Raw genomic sequence first — 17,335 nt, 5'->3', positions numbered from 1 at the left:
TCTACGACCCTGTGGCTTTACTGACACTACATCTATAGGCTTAGAGTCAGGCCCTTCAGCCCATCATGTCCATGCCGACCTTTCTCCCCATCCACACTAATCCTACATTAGGTTGGTATCCTTCTATACTTTGCCTATTCAAGTGCCTTTCTACATGTCTCTTTAACACAGTGATTGTATCTGACTCCACCACCTCCTCTGGTAGTAAGCTCCAGATATCAACCACTCTCTGTGTAAAACAACTCTTCTCCTCAAATCCCCTTTAAAACTGTTCCTGTGTTGTACTGTTCTTTGATTCTATGATGGGTAGATGGATGTCACTGAATCAGGTGGGTTTTAAAACAACCCTGCAGTCTTGTAGCGACCAAAACTAACATTAGATTTGTTGCAAATTCCATACTGCTTTATTTTTAAAAATATTTAATTGTACATTTAAATTCCCCAGCTGCCTTGCTGGGATTTGAACTCGTATCTCCGGATCAATGGACCAGACCCACTGCTTACTAGTCTAGTAACAAGGCCACCACATTACGCTTGGTCAAGGGTTAAACTTTCAACAGGATTCTAGGGATGAGTCTTGGAATCCTTCCACTCCACGTGAGAGTACAAGTGGGCCTTGGACTAATGAAAGGCAGGTCCCCAGCAGTGGACTATTCCTTCGGTACTGCCTACAAACCAACAAACTTCCAACCCAGAGGCAACTGTTCTACTGAATGAGCCACAGCTAACATCTCACTACCTGTGTGAGTATTTATCAAGTGTTCCAAAAATCCAAAAGATTCCTTTTAATATAAATGTATGAAAGATAGTTCTCAACATAGTATCAATGCTTTCAGTAAATGCACAGGATCATTGCTGGGATAAAAAAAAACAGAAAATGCTGGAAACACTCAGCAGGTCGGGCAGCATCTGTGGAAAGAGAAACAGAGTTAACGTATGGGGTCAGAGACCCTTCCTTTAGAATCACTTTCTCCAGATCAAAGGTGTAGTGTGGAAACTCACAGGGTTACAGGCTAGGTCTGTCTTTTAGTTGACTATAGGTCCTCCTTAGCTCATGAACGCCTGACTTATGTACAGTACAGCCTGTATATAGAAACGAGGATCTGGGAGATGAGCGGGATGGATTTGCCGGCTGCTGCAGGTATTTTCTTCCAGGTGGGAACTCAGTTCATGGCTGCATTTCCGACTTGCAAACTGTTCGGGTTATGAACAGTTCACAGGAACAGAACCCAGTCGTAACCTGGGGACAGCCCGTACATGGAACTGATTTTGTTTCACCCCTCCTTGGGACCCTCCGTCAACTATTTTAGAATAGAGAACAGAGAACAATCAAGCACAGGAACAGGCCCTTCAGCCCACAGTATCTGTGCTGAACATGAAGCCAAATTAAACCAAATCCCTTCTGCCTGCACGTGATCCATATCCCTCCATTCCCTGAATATTCATGTGTCTATCTAACTATCATGTCTGCTTCCACCACCGCCCCTGGCAGCCCGTTCCAGACACCCCCCACTCTCTGTGTAAAAAAAAATGCCCCGCACATCTCCTTTAAATTTTACCCCTCTCACCTTAAATGCATGTCCTCTAATACTTGACATTTCTACCCTAGGAAAAAGATTCTGACTGTCGACGTTATCTATCCCTTTCATAGTTTTATAAAATTTATACCTCATTGATTACATCAGTGCTGTTTTCTGCACCCATGGAGAACTAGAAAATGTCATTCCTTTTTCTGCTAATTTCTACCCTGCTGTCATCATGTAGTCCATTTCTGACTGCTCCCTTCCCTTTCTGGATTCTTCCATCTTCACCTGCTGGAATAGGCCAGCCACAAACATCCATTACAAGCCCACAGAGACCCACAGCTATCTTGACTGTACAAATGCCTTACTGAAGTCCATGGAGGTGACATCCACAGCTCTACCTTCATCAGCTTATTAGACTTTAAACTTTAAATGTTACCCGTTTCTGTTTCTCAGGTTCTGCTAAGTGTTTTAAGCATTTCCTGTTTTATTTTAGATTTCCAACAGCTGCAGATTTCTTTTAATGTTCATATTGTTGTAGGGAATGATTTAATCCATTAGTCACTTGGCGTCATGTTAGTGTTTTTACCCATCTCCTCATATACCGAACTCAATAGACATTCCTCATATAATACGTGTCACTTGTTGTATTACTGATGTTTCATTATTGAAATAAGCGATACGCCCAGCCTATTTACTGTAGCCAAGAATAATGCTGAGCATCTCATGAAAACACAAGTTTCTGCAGCTGTAAATCAAAATGTGGTGAGCATGTCAAGGTTTCTATTCTCTAGAAGGAATTGGTGACCTAATCAAGGTCCTAAAAATAATGACACAATTAATTTAGCTTCAGCTTCATTCATAAGTGGAAGAAAATGTTTGCAGTTGGAATCATGGACTCATGTGCCATAAATTTCTGCAGTTCTATGACTCATAGACACTGTACAGGTCAGGAGGAGGCTGCTTGGCCCAGTAACCTAGTGCTACCTTGCTGTAAGAGAAAGTCAGTTAGTCTCTAATTCATCTGCGTTGTTATAACAAGGCCCAACATCAGCTTGAGGAGGAGCACCTCAGCTTCTGTCTGGGCACATTGCAGCTTCCACGACTTAATATCCAGCTCTACGACCTCAAGCAACCTGCTGACATGTCTGCAAAAGAATGGTCCAGCTGTGACATTAACTCGGGGCATTTGTCTCTCCATTAACCCAGCATGAACAGCTGGACATGTCTGCACCCGTTACCCCTGTAACTGTCACATTCCTTTCTCTGTGTTCTTACTCTCTGAGTTGCCCTCATTTCATAGCTTTTATGGCCACATTTTGAAAGTGAGTAAATGAAAAGCAAAATTGCAAAATCTATTAAAATCCTGACCAGCTTTTGAAAGGAAATGTTCATTCCTGGTTGCCTCATTATAGGAAGGATGTGGAAGCTTTTGAGAGGGTGCAGAGGAGACTTACCAGGATGTTGCCTGGATTGGAGAGCATGTTTTATGAGGATAGGTTGAGCGAGCTAGGGCTTTTCTCTTTGGAGAGGAGGAGGATGAGAGGTGACTTGCTAGAGGTGAACAAGATGATCAGAGGCATAGATTGAGTGGATAGTCAGAGACTTTTTCCCAGGGTGAAAATTGCTAACATGAGGGGGCATAATTTTAAGGTGATTGGAGGAAGGTATAGGAGGGAGGTCAGAGGTAAGTTTTTTACACAGAGAGTGGTGGGTGCGTGGAACGCACTGCCAGCAGAGGTTGTGGGGGCAGTTACATTAGGGACATTTAAGAGATAAGATATCTTTATTAGTTACATGTACATCGAAACACACAGTGAAATGCATCTTTTGCATAGAGTGTTCTGGGGGCAGCCCGCAAGTGTCGCCACGCTTCCGGTGCCAACATAGCATGCCCACAACTTCCTAACCCGTACATTTTGGAATGTGGGAGGAAACCGGAGCACCCGGAGGAAACCCACACGGACGTTGGGAGAATGTACAAGCTCCTAACAGACAGCGGCCGGAATTGAACCCGGGTCACTGGCGCTGTAAAGCGTTACGCTAACCGCTACACTACTGTGCCTGCCCAAGACTCTCAGATAGCCACACTACCATGCCAAAACTCTTAGAAAGCCACATGAATGACAGAAAAATGGAGGGCTATGTGGGAGGGAAGGGTTATATTGATCTTAGAGCAGGATAAAATGTCGACACAACATTGTGGGCTGAAGGGCCTGTACTGTGCTGCAATGTTCTATGTTGAGCTTCACTTATCAGTATTTTTTCTCTGCCAGGGGCATTTCCAGAAGGCGGGGCCTGTAGACGACATCACCTGAGGACTGGTCATTATTTAGAGCTCACTGCTCAAGTCCAGGGTACAGAGGCTCAACGAGGTCAACCCCTGTATCTAGACCTGGCAGCCGCAAGCAGGCAGGGGTTGGAACAGTAAAGCAGCTCCGGCACAATCCATCCCGTGGTTCAGTCGAGTCCAATGAAGTTCTTGATTGGGTAAATATATGAAGGAGAGAGGAATAGAAAGGTATTTTGACCAGAGTTAATGAAGTACATAGAAGAGTACAGAACAGGAACAGGCCCTTCAGCCCACAATGTCTGGACCAACCATGTTGCCAAATTAAATTAAACCTATCTGTCTGCACATGATCTATATCCCTCCATTCCCTGCCTCTTTGTGTGCCTGTCTAAACACCTCTTAAATGCCGCTATTGTATCTGCCTCCACCACAATCCCTGCAGTGCATTCCAGGCATCCACCACCTCTCTGTAAAAAAAACTTGCCCCAAACACCTTCTTTAATCTTTTTCCTTCTTACCTTAAATGCATGTCCTCTAGTATTTGACATTTCTACTCAGGGAAAAAGATTCTGACTGTCTATCTACGCTCTCATAATTTTATAAACTTCTATCAGGTCTCCCCTCAGCCTCCGACGTTCCAGAGAAAACAACTCAAGTTTGACCAACCTCTCCTTATGGCTCATACCCTCTAATCCAGGAGGTATCCTGGTAAACCTCTTCTGAGCCGTCTCCAAAGCCTCCATATCCTTCCTGTAATGGGGTGACCAGAACTGCACAAAATACTTCCAGTGCAGCCCAACCTAAGTTTACACAGCTGCAAGACGACTTCCTTACTCAATGCCCCGACCAGTGAAGGCAACCATGCCAAATATAGTATTTGACATTTCTGCCCTTGGAGAAAGTGCCTAATTCTCCACCCTATATCTGCCTCTCATAATTTTATAAACCTCCATCAGTTCTCCCCTCAGCCTCTGACGCTCTGGAGTAGGATTGAGATATGCTCAATTCAAGTACAAACACCAATAGAAATCTGCTTCCAAGCACTGAGTAAGCACATACAAGAAATATAAACTGAAATGCTACTCTGATTGGTCCAAAAATAACCCAGCCACCGGCAGTACTGTTAAGATTCCATCTGACAAAATATTATTTTATTACTATTTAAGTGTTTTGAGTTCATGCATGAATATTGATTGCATTTTAAATCAATTCAATGGCCCTTGCATTGTAATTCTGTAAAGTATAAAAACACTGAACATAATCTCTGCTTACACTGACGAACCGTTTGTTTTGTATAACGACTTGTCAGCAGTTACATACTGCTTCCCACCAGCTCACCAGCTGTTCTCTACTAACCAGAGTTCTATAGAGATGCATCATAACTTCTTGACTCTTATACTCAATACCCTGATTAATAAATGCAAGCATTCCATAAGCCTTCTTAACCACCCTGTCTATCACTGTAGCCACTTTCAATGAGTCATGGACTCATGAAGCTCACCAGCGCCTCTACTTCCTCAGAAGGCTAAGGAAATTTGGTGTGTCTCGATGACTCTCACCAATTTTTATGGATGTACCATAGAAAGCGTACAATCCGGATGCATCACAGCTTGGTACGGAAAACTACTCTGACCAAGACTGTAAGAAATTACAGAGAGTTGTGAACACAGCCCAGTCTATTATGCAAACCAGCCTCCCCTCCTTTGACTGTTTCCTGCTGCCTCGGGAAAGCAGCCAACATAATAGTGTAGCCAACAAGCAGTACACTCTTAAAGGCAAGACCCTTAACAGTGTTGAAGAGCAGAGAGACCTTGGGGTGCAAGTCCATGACTCATTGAAAGTGGCTACAGTGATAGACAGGGTGCTTAAGAAGGCTTATGGAATGCTTGCATTTATTAATCAGGGTATTGAGTATAAGAGTCAAGAAGTTATGATGCATCTCTATAGAACTCTGGTTAGTCCGCATTTAGACTATTGTGTGCAATTCTGGTCACCTCACTATAGGAAGGATGTCGAGGTTTCAGAGAGGGTGCAGAGGAGGTTTACTAGGATGCTGCCTGAATTAGAGGGCATGTGCTATCAGGAGAGGCTGGACAAACTCGGGCTCTTTTCTCGGGACCGGTGGAGGCTGAGGGGCGATCTGTTGGAAGTGTATACAATTCTGAGGGGCAGAGATAGGATGGACAAGCAATATCTTCTTCCCATTATTGAGCGATCCAATACCAGAGGGCATGCATTTAAGGTGAGAGGGGTAGGTTCAGAACAGACGTGAGGGGTACATTTTTTACGCGGAGAGTGGTGGATGCCTGGAATGCGTTGCCTGATAGGGTGGTGGAGGCAAATTCATTGGGTGCTTTTAAGAGGGGCTTGGATGGGCACATGAATGAGAGGAAAATAGAGGGATATGGGCATTCTGTAGGTAGGAGGGAATAGCTATGTCAGCACAACATTGTGGGCCGAAGGGCCTGTTCTGTTCTGTTCTATGTTCTATAATCAGACACTACTCCCACCCTGGTCATTCTCTCTTTTCCCTTCTCCTGTCAAATAGAAGATGCAAAAGCTTGAGAACACTTACCACCTAGTTCAAGGACAGATTCTATCGCACTGTTATCAGACTCTTGAATGGACCTCTTATCTGAAAGGGTGAGCAGCTTCAAGTTCCTGGGTGTCAACTCCTCAGAGGACCTATCCTGGGCCCAACACATTCAGGCAATCATGAAGAAGGTACGGCAGTGGCTCGACTTTGTTCGGAGTTAGAGGAGATTCAGTATGTCATCAAAGACTTACAAATTTCTCTAGGTGTATGGTGGAGAGCATTCTGACTGGTTGCATCACAACCTGGTATAGAGCCTCCAATGCACAGGATCACAAGGGGCTGCAGAGGGTTATAGACTCAGCCGGCTACATTACGGGCACAATCACCCCCACCGTGCCATGAAGGTGGCATCCATTACTAGGGACCCTCACCATCTGGGACATGCCCTCTTCTTGTTACTACCATCAGGGAGGAGGTAGAGGAGCCTGAAGACCCACACTCAATGATTCAGGAACAGCTTCTTCCCCTCCGCCATCAGATTTCTGAAAGGTCCATGAACCCATGAACTCGACCTTCTTATTCTTTCTTTTCTGCATTATTTATTTATTTTTGTAAGTAATTTTTGCACTGTACTGCTACTGCAAAACAACGAACCACATCACATAAGTAATGATAATAAATCTGATTCTGCTATTGATTCTGATAATGATAAAGATGAACTCTTAATCTCTCAGTCTACCTCGTTATGGCCTTGCACTTTATTTGTCTGCCTGCACTGCACTTTCTCTGTAACTGTAACACGATATTCTGCATTCTGTTTTCCTTTCTACCTCCTTGATATACTTATGTATGGAATGATCTGTCTGGATGGCATGCAAACAAAAGCTTTTCGCTGTATCCAGGTACATGTGACAATAATTACCAATTATTGTTCTACAAGAGAGAGTGCATGAAGCAAAAGGGAGTGAAGCCAGGGAGTGCGTTACAAGATAGTCTCAGACCCAACTGGGGAGGTGAGACCTTCTGGGGATGACTGGCTAAGACTAAACCAGTACCATCAGAGGAGATTGGGTGGCACAGTGATACAGCTGACAGAGTTGTTGTCTCAAAGCTTTAGTAATCAGGGTTCAATCCAGTGTGGAGTTTACACACCCTCCCTGTGACAGCAGGGTTTCCTTTGGATGCTCAGGTTTCCTCCCACATCTCAAAGGCATGTGACTTGGTGAGTTAATCGGCCATTGTAAATTGCCCTTAATGTGTAGGTGAGTGATAGAATCTGGGGGAGGTTGATGGGAAGGTGGAGAGAATAAAATGGGATTAGTGCAGGATTAGTGCAAGCGGGCGTTTAATGGTTGGCACAGTGTGGTTGGGCCAAAGGGCCTGTTTCCATGCTGTGTGATTCTGTGACTCTAAGATGAGGCTTTCTGTGAGTGACAGAAGAGTGCTTGCAAACATTCTGCTTCCTTTGACAATTGAGGAAGAGCATTCTCTTTTCTCTAGATGCTCAAGATATTCCACCATAAATGTTCAGCTTCCACATCCCATTCTAACTCTCATTCCCTCCCTACTTCTTAACACCAACAGCATCTACTGTGAGAACCCATCCAGGAGCCCCTGGTGTTAGAATCATTCTGGGCTGGGAAATACTTTTTTGTGAATTATTAGTAATTGGTTTTGTCACATTTTTATTGACAATTATTATTGTCACATGTACTGAGATACAGTAAAAAACTTTGTTTTGCACACCATCTGTACACATCATTTCACCACATCAGTGCATTGAGGTAGTATAAGGGAAAAGCAAATAAATTGGTAAATTGGTGTATTATTGTCACATGTACCAAGGTACAGTGAAAAACTTGTCTTGCATAGCATCCATACAGATCAATTCATTACAGCAGTGCATCAAGATACCACAAGGTAAAACAATAACAGAATGCAGAATAAAGTGTTACAGTTACAGAAAAAGTGCAGTGCAGGTAGACAATAAGGAGCAAGGGCCATAACGAGGTAGATTGTGAAGTCAAGAGTCCATCTTATTGTACTAGGGACTGTTCAATAGTCTTATACCAGCAGGATAGAAGCTGTCCTTGAGCGTGGTGGTACGTGCTTTCACACTTTTGTATCTTTTGCCTGATGGAAGGGAGGAGGTGAGAGAATGCCCAGAGTGGGGAGGGGAGGGTGATGGGTTGAGTCTTTGATTATGCTGGCTGCTTTACTTAAGAAGCGAGAAGTGTAGACAAAGAGTCCATGAAAGGGAGGCTGATTTTCATGATGTGCTGATCTGTGTCCACGAATTTCCTCCAGGTGCTCCGGTTTCCTCCCACATTCCAAAAACATATAGGTTGGGAAGTTGTGGGCATGCCACGTTGGCGCCGGAAGCGTGGCGACACTACCTCGTTAGTGTGGACTTCGAGTAATTGGGTGGTTGATGTTTGGTGTGGACTCAGTGGGCTGAAGGTCTTGTTGCTGTGTTGTATCACTTTATGACTCTATGACTCTGTGTGTACAGTTTTGGTTATCCTGTAATAGGAAAAAAGACATTTTTAACCTGTCTCTAATTCAGTCTGAGGTTCCCACCTGCTTTAAGAAGACCACTATCATCCCAGTACCTGAGAAAAACAAGGTAACATGCCTTAATGACTACCGACCGGTGGCTCCGACATCCACCATGATGAAGTGCTTTGACCAGCTGGTCATGACTCGCATCAACTCCAGCCTCCCAGAAAACCTCAATCCACTACAATTTGCCTACCGTCGAAACAGGTCTATGGTGGGCGCCATCTCTCTGGCCCTGCACTCAACTCTGGAGCATCTGGACAGTAAAGATACCCACATTACACTATTGTTCATTGACTACAGCAAACTCATCACTAAACTCCGAGACATGGGACTCAACACCTCCCTCTGTAACTGGATCCTTGACTTCCTAACCAACAGACCACAATCAGTGAGGATAGGCAGCAACACCTCTGGCACGATCATTCACCACACTGGTGCCCCACAAGGCTGTCTCCTCAGCCCTCTACTCTACTCCCTATATACTCATGACTGTGTAGCCAGATTCTACTCTAACATTATCTACGAGTTTGCAGGTGATACCACCATAGTGGGCCATATCTTAAATAACGATGAGTTAGAGTACAGGAAGGAAATAGAGAACTTAGTGCATGGTATCATGACAACAACCTTTCCCTCAGTGTCAGAAAAGCAAAAGAGCTGGTCATTAACCAGGAAGGGGGTGGGGGGGGGGGGGGTGGTGCACATGTACCTGTCTACATCAATGGTGCTGAGGTCAAGAGGGTTAAGCCTTCAAGTTCCTTGGAGTGAACATCACCAATAGCCTGTTCCAGTCCAACCACATAGACACCACAGCCAAAAAAGCTCACCAGCACCTCTACTTCCTCAGGAGGCTAAAGAAATTTGGTATGTCCCCCTTGACACTCACCAACTTTCATCATTGCCACATCGAAAGCATCCTATCTGGATGCATTATGGCTGGTATGGCAACTGCTCTGCACGAGACCGCAAGAAGCTGCAGAGAGTTGTGGACACAGCCCAGCACATCACAGAAACCAGCCTCCCTTCCATGGACTCTGTCTATACCTCTCGCTGCCTTGGTGAAGCAGTCAGCATAATCAAAGACCCCACCCACCTGAGACATTCTCTCTTCTCCCCTCTCCAATCAGGTGGAAGATATAAAAGCCTGAAAACATACCACAAGGCTCAAGGACAGATTCTATCCCGCTGGTATAAGACTATTGAACGGTTCTTTAGTACGATAAAATGGAATCTTGACCTCTCAATCTACCTCGTTATGACCTTGCACCTTATTGTCTACCTGCACTGCAATTTCTCTGTAGCTGTGACACTTTACTCTGCATTCTGTTATTGTCTTACCTTGTACTACCTCAAGGCACTGTGTAATGAATTGACCTGTACGATCGGTATGCAAGACAAGTTTTCCACTGTACCTCAGTACAAGTGACAATAATAAACCAATTCCAATTCCAAACATCATTAAGTTGGCAAGAAAGCAAAGAAGATTTACCAGTATGTTGTCAGGACTTAAGGGCCTGAGTGAGAGGAAAAGGTTGGACAGGCTAGCACTTTATTCATTGGAACGTGGGAGACTGAGGGTTGACGTTATAGACGTGTATAAAATCTTGTGGGGTGTAGATAGGGTGAATGCACACAGTCTTTTTTCCCAGGGAAAGGAAACTAAAAACTAGAGGGCATAAATTTAAGGTGATAGGGGAAAGATTTAAAAGGAACTTGAGGGGCAACTTCTTCACACAAAAGGTGGTGCGTATTTGTAACAAACTGCCAAAGTAGTTGAGGCAGATACATTATCAACATTTAAAAGACATCTAGATAAGTACATGGATAAGAAAGGTTTAGAGGGACATGGACCAATCGTGGGCAAAGTCAAGGTCGAGTTTATTGTCATATGCACAAGTCCATGTGTGCACAGGTGTAATGAAAAACTTACTTGCAGCAGCATCACAGGTACATAGCAGCAGATAAACAGCATTCACAAGAAAAATATAAATTAAACATAAATTATGAAACATTTTGCAAGAGAGAATACAATTAGAACAAAAAACAAAGTCCATTTTAGTGTAAAGTGGTCATAGTGTTGCTAAATTGCAGTGATTTGTGTTGTGGCATTTGGTTCAAGAGCCCGATGGTTGAAGGGAAGTAGCTGTTCTTGAACTTGGGGGTGTGGGACTTCAGACTTCTGTACCTCTTGCCTGATGGTAGCTGCAAGAGGACGGCATGGCCCGGATGGTGAGGATCTTTGACGATGGATGTTGGCTTCTTGAGACAATGCCTCCTGTAGATACTACTGATGGTGGGGAGGGATGTGCCCATGATGTATTGGGCTGAGTCCACTACTCTCTGCAGATAAACTGAGGGTATTGAAAAGATGCCAAAGTGGAAGGAAACTTGACCAACTTACTTTCTGAATCAAGCACTGGGATCCATGCAACACCAACTGCAACACATACAAGCAGCATTTAGAAGAAAAACATAAATTGACATAAATTATACCCAATTGTTACAAGATAGAACATAATTAGAGCAAACAAAAACATAGTCCATTTTAGTACAAAGTGATCAAAGTGGTAATGTGTTGCTCTACTGTAGTGATTAGGGTTTTGACAGTTGGTTCAAGAACCAATTGGGACCGGCTTAGCTGGGCAAGTTGGTTGGTATGGGCAAATTGGTCTGTAGGGACTATTTCCGTGCTATATTACTTGATGACTCTATGAGGTGACAGGTTACACAGGAACGCAACAAAATAGGAGAAGGAGTAGGCCACTCGGCCCCACGAACCTACCCCACCCCTCAATATGACCATGGATGATCTCCATTGGCCTCAACTCCTATGCCAGTTCCCAACATGGTCTGGCCTCCACCACCCTCCTGGGGAGATTCTTTTCAGTCCAAGAGAAGAAATTTCTCCATAAATAACTTTTAGAGATGTGAAGAATTTTCACACAATGAATAACGAGAGAAAGTTTCTCATGTGGGAAAGAGTATATCCATCAATTACGATGGTCACCAAGAAATTCAGTCTGGAATTCAGTGAAAGCTTCTTTATCCAAAAAGTGGAACACAACCCCATGGGGAGTGGGTAGAGTGAATAGCACTGAGGTACTCAAGGAGAGGTTGGACAAACAGATGAGGAGGAATTGAATGGTGATGTTGATGGACATCATCTCAGGCTGGACCCTATGGATTTTGAGTGAAGAGGGCGTGCGTAATTTTTGTTAACAGTTGCTGGCTTACACGGGATATCATTGGAATGCTGCCCTGAGAGTAGGTTATAGCGAGGCTGCAGAATTCAGCATATTACAAGGAACCACGACAATCATCATCAGTACTGCAGGTAGAAGCAGAAGGTCAATGTATGGCTCTTATCTGAATCCAAGGCAGGCTTGGATTGGTTCAGTGCTTGGATGGCAATTGAGTCACAGAGTCATAGAGTCATACAGCACGGAAACAGGCCCTTCGGTCCATGCTGACCAAGATTCCCATCTAAGCTAGTCCCATTTGCCCATATTTAGTCCATATCCCTCTGAACCTTTCCTATCCATGTACCTGTCCAAGTACTTTTTAAATGATGTTAATGTACCTGCCTCAACCACTTCCTCTGGCAGCTTATTCCATGTATAGACCACCCTCTGGGTCAAAGTCACCCCTCAGGTTCCTATTAAATCCTCTCCTCTCTCACCCTAAACCTATGACCTCTCGTTCTTGATTCCCCAACACTGGGACATAGATTGTGCACATTCACCCTCTCGATGCCCTTCATGATTTTATACACCTCTGTAAGATCGTCCCTCTTTCTCCGACGCTCCAATGAACAAAGTCCCAACCTGTACAATCTCTCTCCATAACTCAGTCCCTCGAGTCCCGGCAACATCCTTGTAAATCTCCTCCACACTCTTTCCAGCTTAATGGCATCTTTCCTATAGCAGGGTCACCAAAACTGAACACAATACTCCAAATGTGGCCTCACCAATGTCTTGTACAACTGCAACATAACATCGCAAGTTGGTCATGGTCATGGAACCAAGTCATAGAATCATAGAGTCATACTGCACAAAAAACAGGCCCTTTCAGCCCATCATGTCCATACCACCCATTAAGTACCCATCTACACTAATCCCATTTATGAGAACTCCGCTGTAGCCTTATATGCCTCAGCATAAAAGTTGGCACTCATTACGTCAAAAAAAATCTACAAAGAAAAGAATAATTAAAATAAGAGCATCTCTGAGTGAGTGGAATCTTCACAAATCACCATCTTGCCTCAAGCAGACTATAGTTTAATTAATCTATTACTCTGCTCTTTATCTCTGTTGTACAGCATTAATGAGAATGCAAGAGTAGCAAATAGAATTATTATTTGCATAGGAAATTTGCATAATAATTTAATTACTGGGTACAATAGCATCAGGATTAGAGTTGAGTTCCTTGCCTTGTTTATTGCTGTTTACTGTTGGGGCTGGAGGAAATAGAAATGATGTGACCTTCTAGGGTTGTGACTCAATGATAAGAATTTTAAATATCACGTGATGCAGGTCAATGAATTCAGGGGTGATGGGCAGCTGGAGAATGTAAGCAATGGAGTCATGTGACTCGATGACATAGTGGTAGGAGTCAACCATACGACTTTTTATGCCTGTTCTGCCACTGAATAAGTTTCTGAATGATTTGATCTTTGGCCTTGGGTTTACATTCCTGCCTGTTCCCCATAACCTTGGCTCACCTACAGTCCAAATCACCACTTCTAAGGAAATTTGGCATGTCCCCATTGACCCTCACCAGTTTTGACAGATGCACTATAGAAAGCATCCTATCTGGATGCATCATGGCTTGGTGTAGCAACTGCTTTACCTAAGACTGGAAGAAATTGCAGAGAGTTGTGCTCACAGCTCAGTCCATCATGAAAACCAGCTTCCCCTCCATGGACTCTTGTCTACACTTCCTGCTGCCTCAGAAAAGCAGCCAACATAATCAAAGACCCCTCTCACTCTGGACATTCTCTCTTCTCCCGGTAGTGTAGCAGTTAGCGTAACGCTATGACAGTGTCAGCGACCTGGGTTCATTTCCTGCTGCTGTCTGTAAGGAGTTTGTACGTTCTCCCCGTGTCTGCGTGGATTTCCTCCGGGTGCTCCGGTTTCCTCCCATATTCCAAAGACGTAGAGGTTAGGAGCTGTGGGCATGCTGTGTTGGCGCCGGAAGCGTAGCGACACTTGCGGGCTGCCCCCAGCACATTCTCAGTAACGCAAAAAGATGCATTTCACTGTGTGTTTCAATGTACATGTGACTAATAAATAAATGTCTTATCTTATCTTATCCATCAGGCAGAAAATACAAAAGCTTGAAAACATGCTCCACCAGGCTCAAGGACAGTTTTTATCTCATAAGATGATTGAACAGGCTTGTTTCATAAAGATGGCCTCTTGACCTCACAATGTACCTCGTCATGGCCCTTGCACCTTATTGTCAACCTGCACTGCACTTTCTCTGTAACTGTAACTGCATTCTGTTATTGCTTTTTCCTTGTACTACCTTGATATACTTATGTTTTGAAATGATCTGTCTTGATGGCATACAAAAGATTTTCACAGTACCTCAGTACACTTGACAATGGTAAACTAATTATCAATTACCAAATGCATCCGTTGATAAGATAAGATATCTTTATTAGTCACATGTACATTGAAACACAACGTGAAATGCATCTTTTGCGTAGAGTGATCTGGGGGCAGCCCACAAGTGTCACCACGCTTCTGGCACCAACATAGTATGCCCACAACTTCCTAGATCGTACACCTCTGGAATGTGGGAGGAAACCGGAGCACCCAGAAGAACCCACGCAGACACACAGGGAGAATGTACAAACTCCTTACAGACAGTACAAACTCCTTACTGAGTATGGAAGCGTCACAATGGTTATTTAAGGGAAAAGTAAGCCAGAGGGCTAACAATCTTTATGCCTGAATACAAATCCCACCACAATAGCTCTGCAACTTAAATTTAGTTCATCATGTTCATCAAGTTCGTCTTAGTAGTGAGACCATAACATTATCGGATTGTTTTTATAAACTCATCTGGTTTACTGATGTCCATTAAGGGATTAAATCTCCTGTCCTTACCTGATGTGGACAATATGTGTCTCCAGACCCACCAAAGTAGTCGACACTAGCAAGTTTCAACTATTGAACGGTTCGGGGCAACTATTGATGGTCAATAAATGCTGGCCTTGCCAACAATGCCAACATCTCTATTAATGAATTATAAAGGGTTTTCATCCTCCATGGTTCTCTTGGGGAAGAACATTCAAGGTTTATAAAGCAGTGAGAGAAGAAATTCTTTCTCATCTCAGCCTTAAATGGGGAGCTCCTTATCCTGGCTGCTCCTAAGTTCTACATCCCAATGTAAGAAAACATTCGCTCAGCATCCACCTTCTCAAACCCCTCCTTGCACATTTATTTAAGATCACATTGTTTCAAAATCCAAGAGGACCCAAAATAACATTTCTTCATACGTTAACCCCTTCGTTATGGGAAGTAACCAGGTAATTCTTCTCTGAAGTGCCTAGAATGCATTTTGGTTTTGCTTCCTTTGCTCAAGGGCTGTGGGGCTCACAGAAAATAAGAGCAATTATTGCCCATTCATAATTTTCGCTAAACTGATGAGATGGTTAAGAGTCAGACAGGATGGTCTGGAGTCACAAAGAGTCAGAGGTAGCTGCCTTGGCAAAACAGCCAGCATAATCAAAAACACCACCCACCCGGGTCATTCTCTCTTTGCTCCTCTTCCATCAGGGAGAAGATACAGGAGTCTGAGGGCACATAACACTAGGCTTAAGGACAGCTTCTATTCCACTGTGATAAGACTATTGTACGGTTCCCCTATACGATGAGATGGACTCTGACCTCACAATCTACCTTGTTGTGACCTTGCACCTTATTGTCTACCGGCACTGCACTTTCTCTGTAGCTGTGACACTTTACTCTGTACTGTTGTTTTTACCTGTACTACCTCAAACGAACAGGCAGATAAAGCAGAGGACCCCAGAGGCTGTTCCCCTCAATAACAGGTTTTCTGCTTTGGAAGCTGTTGGGGGAGATGACCTGCCGAGGCCTAGCAGCAGTAGCCAGGTCTATGGTACTGGGACCGGTCCTGCTGCTCAGAAGGGAAGGGAGGAGAAGAGGAAGGCAGTAGTGATAGGGGACCCGATAGTCAGGGAAACAGATAGGAGGTTCTGTGGCAGTGAGCATGAATCCCGGATGTTATGTTGCCTCCCAGGTGCCAGGGTCCAGGATGTCACTGATCGGGTCCACAGGATTCTAGCGAGGGAGGGAGAACAGCCAGAAGTCGTGGTTCATGTTGTACCAACGACATAGGTAGGAAGAGGGATGAGGTCCTGAAAGTGAGTTTAGCAAGCTAGGCAGAATGCTGAAGAACAGGACCTCAAGGGTAGCGATCTCAGGATTGCTGCCAGTGCCACACGATAGTGAAGGTAGGAATAGGAGGAGATGGCAAATAAATGCATGGCTGAGAAGTTGGTGCAGGAGGGAGGGTTTTAGATTTTTGGATCATTGGAATCTCTTCTGGGGAAGGTGGGACCTGTACAGAGAGGACGGGTTACATCCAAACCTGAGGGGGGCCAATGTCCTTGCAGCCAGGTTTGCTAGGGTGGTTCAGGAGGGTTTAAACTAGATTGTGAGGTGGAAGGGAACCGGAGGAGTAGGTCAGAGGAAGAAGGGGATGGGAAAATGTCAGACAGGTAGAGAGGCTTTAAGGAAAGAAAAGCAGAGTACAGGCTATAAAAGTAGTAAGGTGGATGGGCTAAAGTGCATTTACTTAAATGCAAGAAGCATCAGGAATAAGGGAGATGAACTGAGAGTTTGGATAAGTACATGGGACTACGATATTGTGGCTATCACAGAGACATGGATGACAACAGGGCAGGAATAAATATTGAATATTCCTGGTTTTCAGTGTTTTAAAAGGGATAGGGAGGTGGGGAGAAGAACAGGAGGGGTGGTGATACTGGTCAGGGACACTGTTACAGCTGCAGAAAGGGTAGATAATGTAGAAGGATCCTCTCTAGAGTCAATATGGGTCGAAGTTAGGAACAAGAAAGGAGCAGTTACTCTAGTGGGAGTATTCTATCGGCCCCCCAGTAACAGTAGGGATACTGAGGAGCAGATTGGGAGGCAGTTTTTGGAAAGATGCGAAAATAACAGGATTATTATAATGGGAGACTTCAACTTTCCAAATATTGATTGGCACCTACTTAGTGCCAAAGGTTTAGATGGGGCAGAGTTTGTTAAGTGTGTCCAGGACAGATTCCTGACACAGTATGTCGACAGGCCGACTAGAGGGAACGCCATATTAGATCTAGTTTTAGATAATGAACCGGGTCAGGTTACAGATCTATCGGTGGGTGAACAT

This window comes from Pristis pectinata, chromosome 7 (assembly GCF_009764475.1).
Source record: "Pristis pectinata isolate sPriPec2 chromosome 7, sPriPec2.1.pri, whole genome shotgun sequence".
Lineage (NCBI taxonomy): Eukaryota > Metazoa > Chordata > Chondrichthyes > Rhinopristiformes > Pristidae > Pristis > Pristis pectinata.
This window is presented reverse-complemented; position numbering follows the sequence as displayed.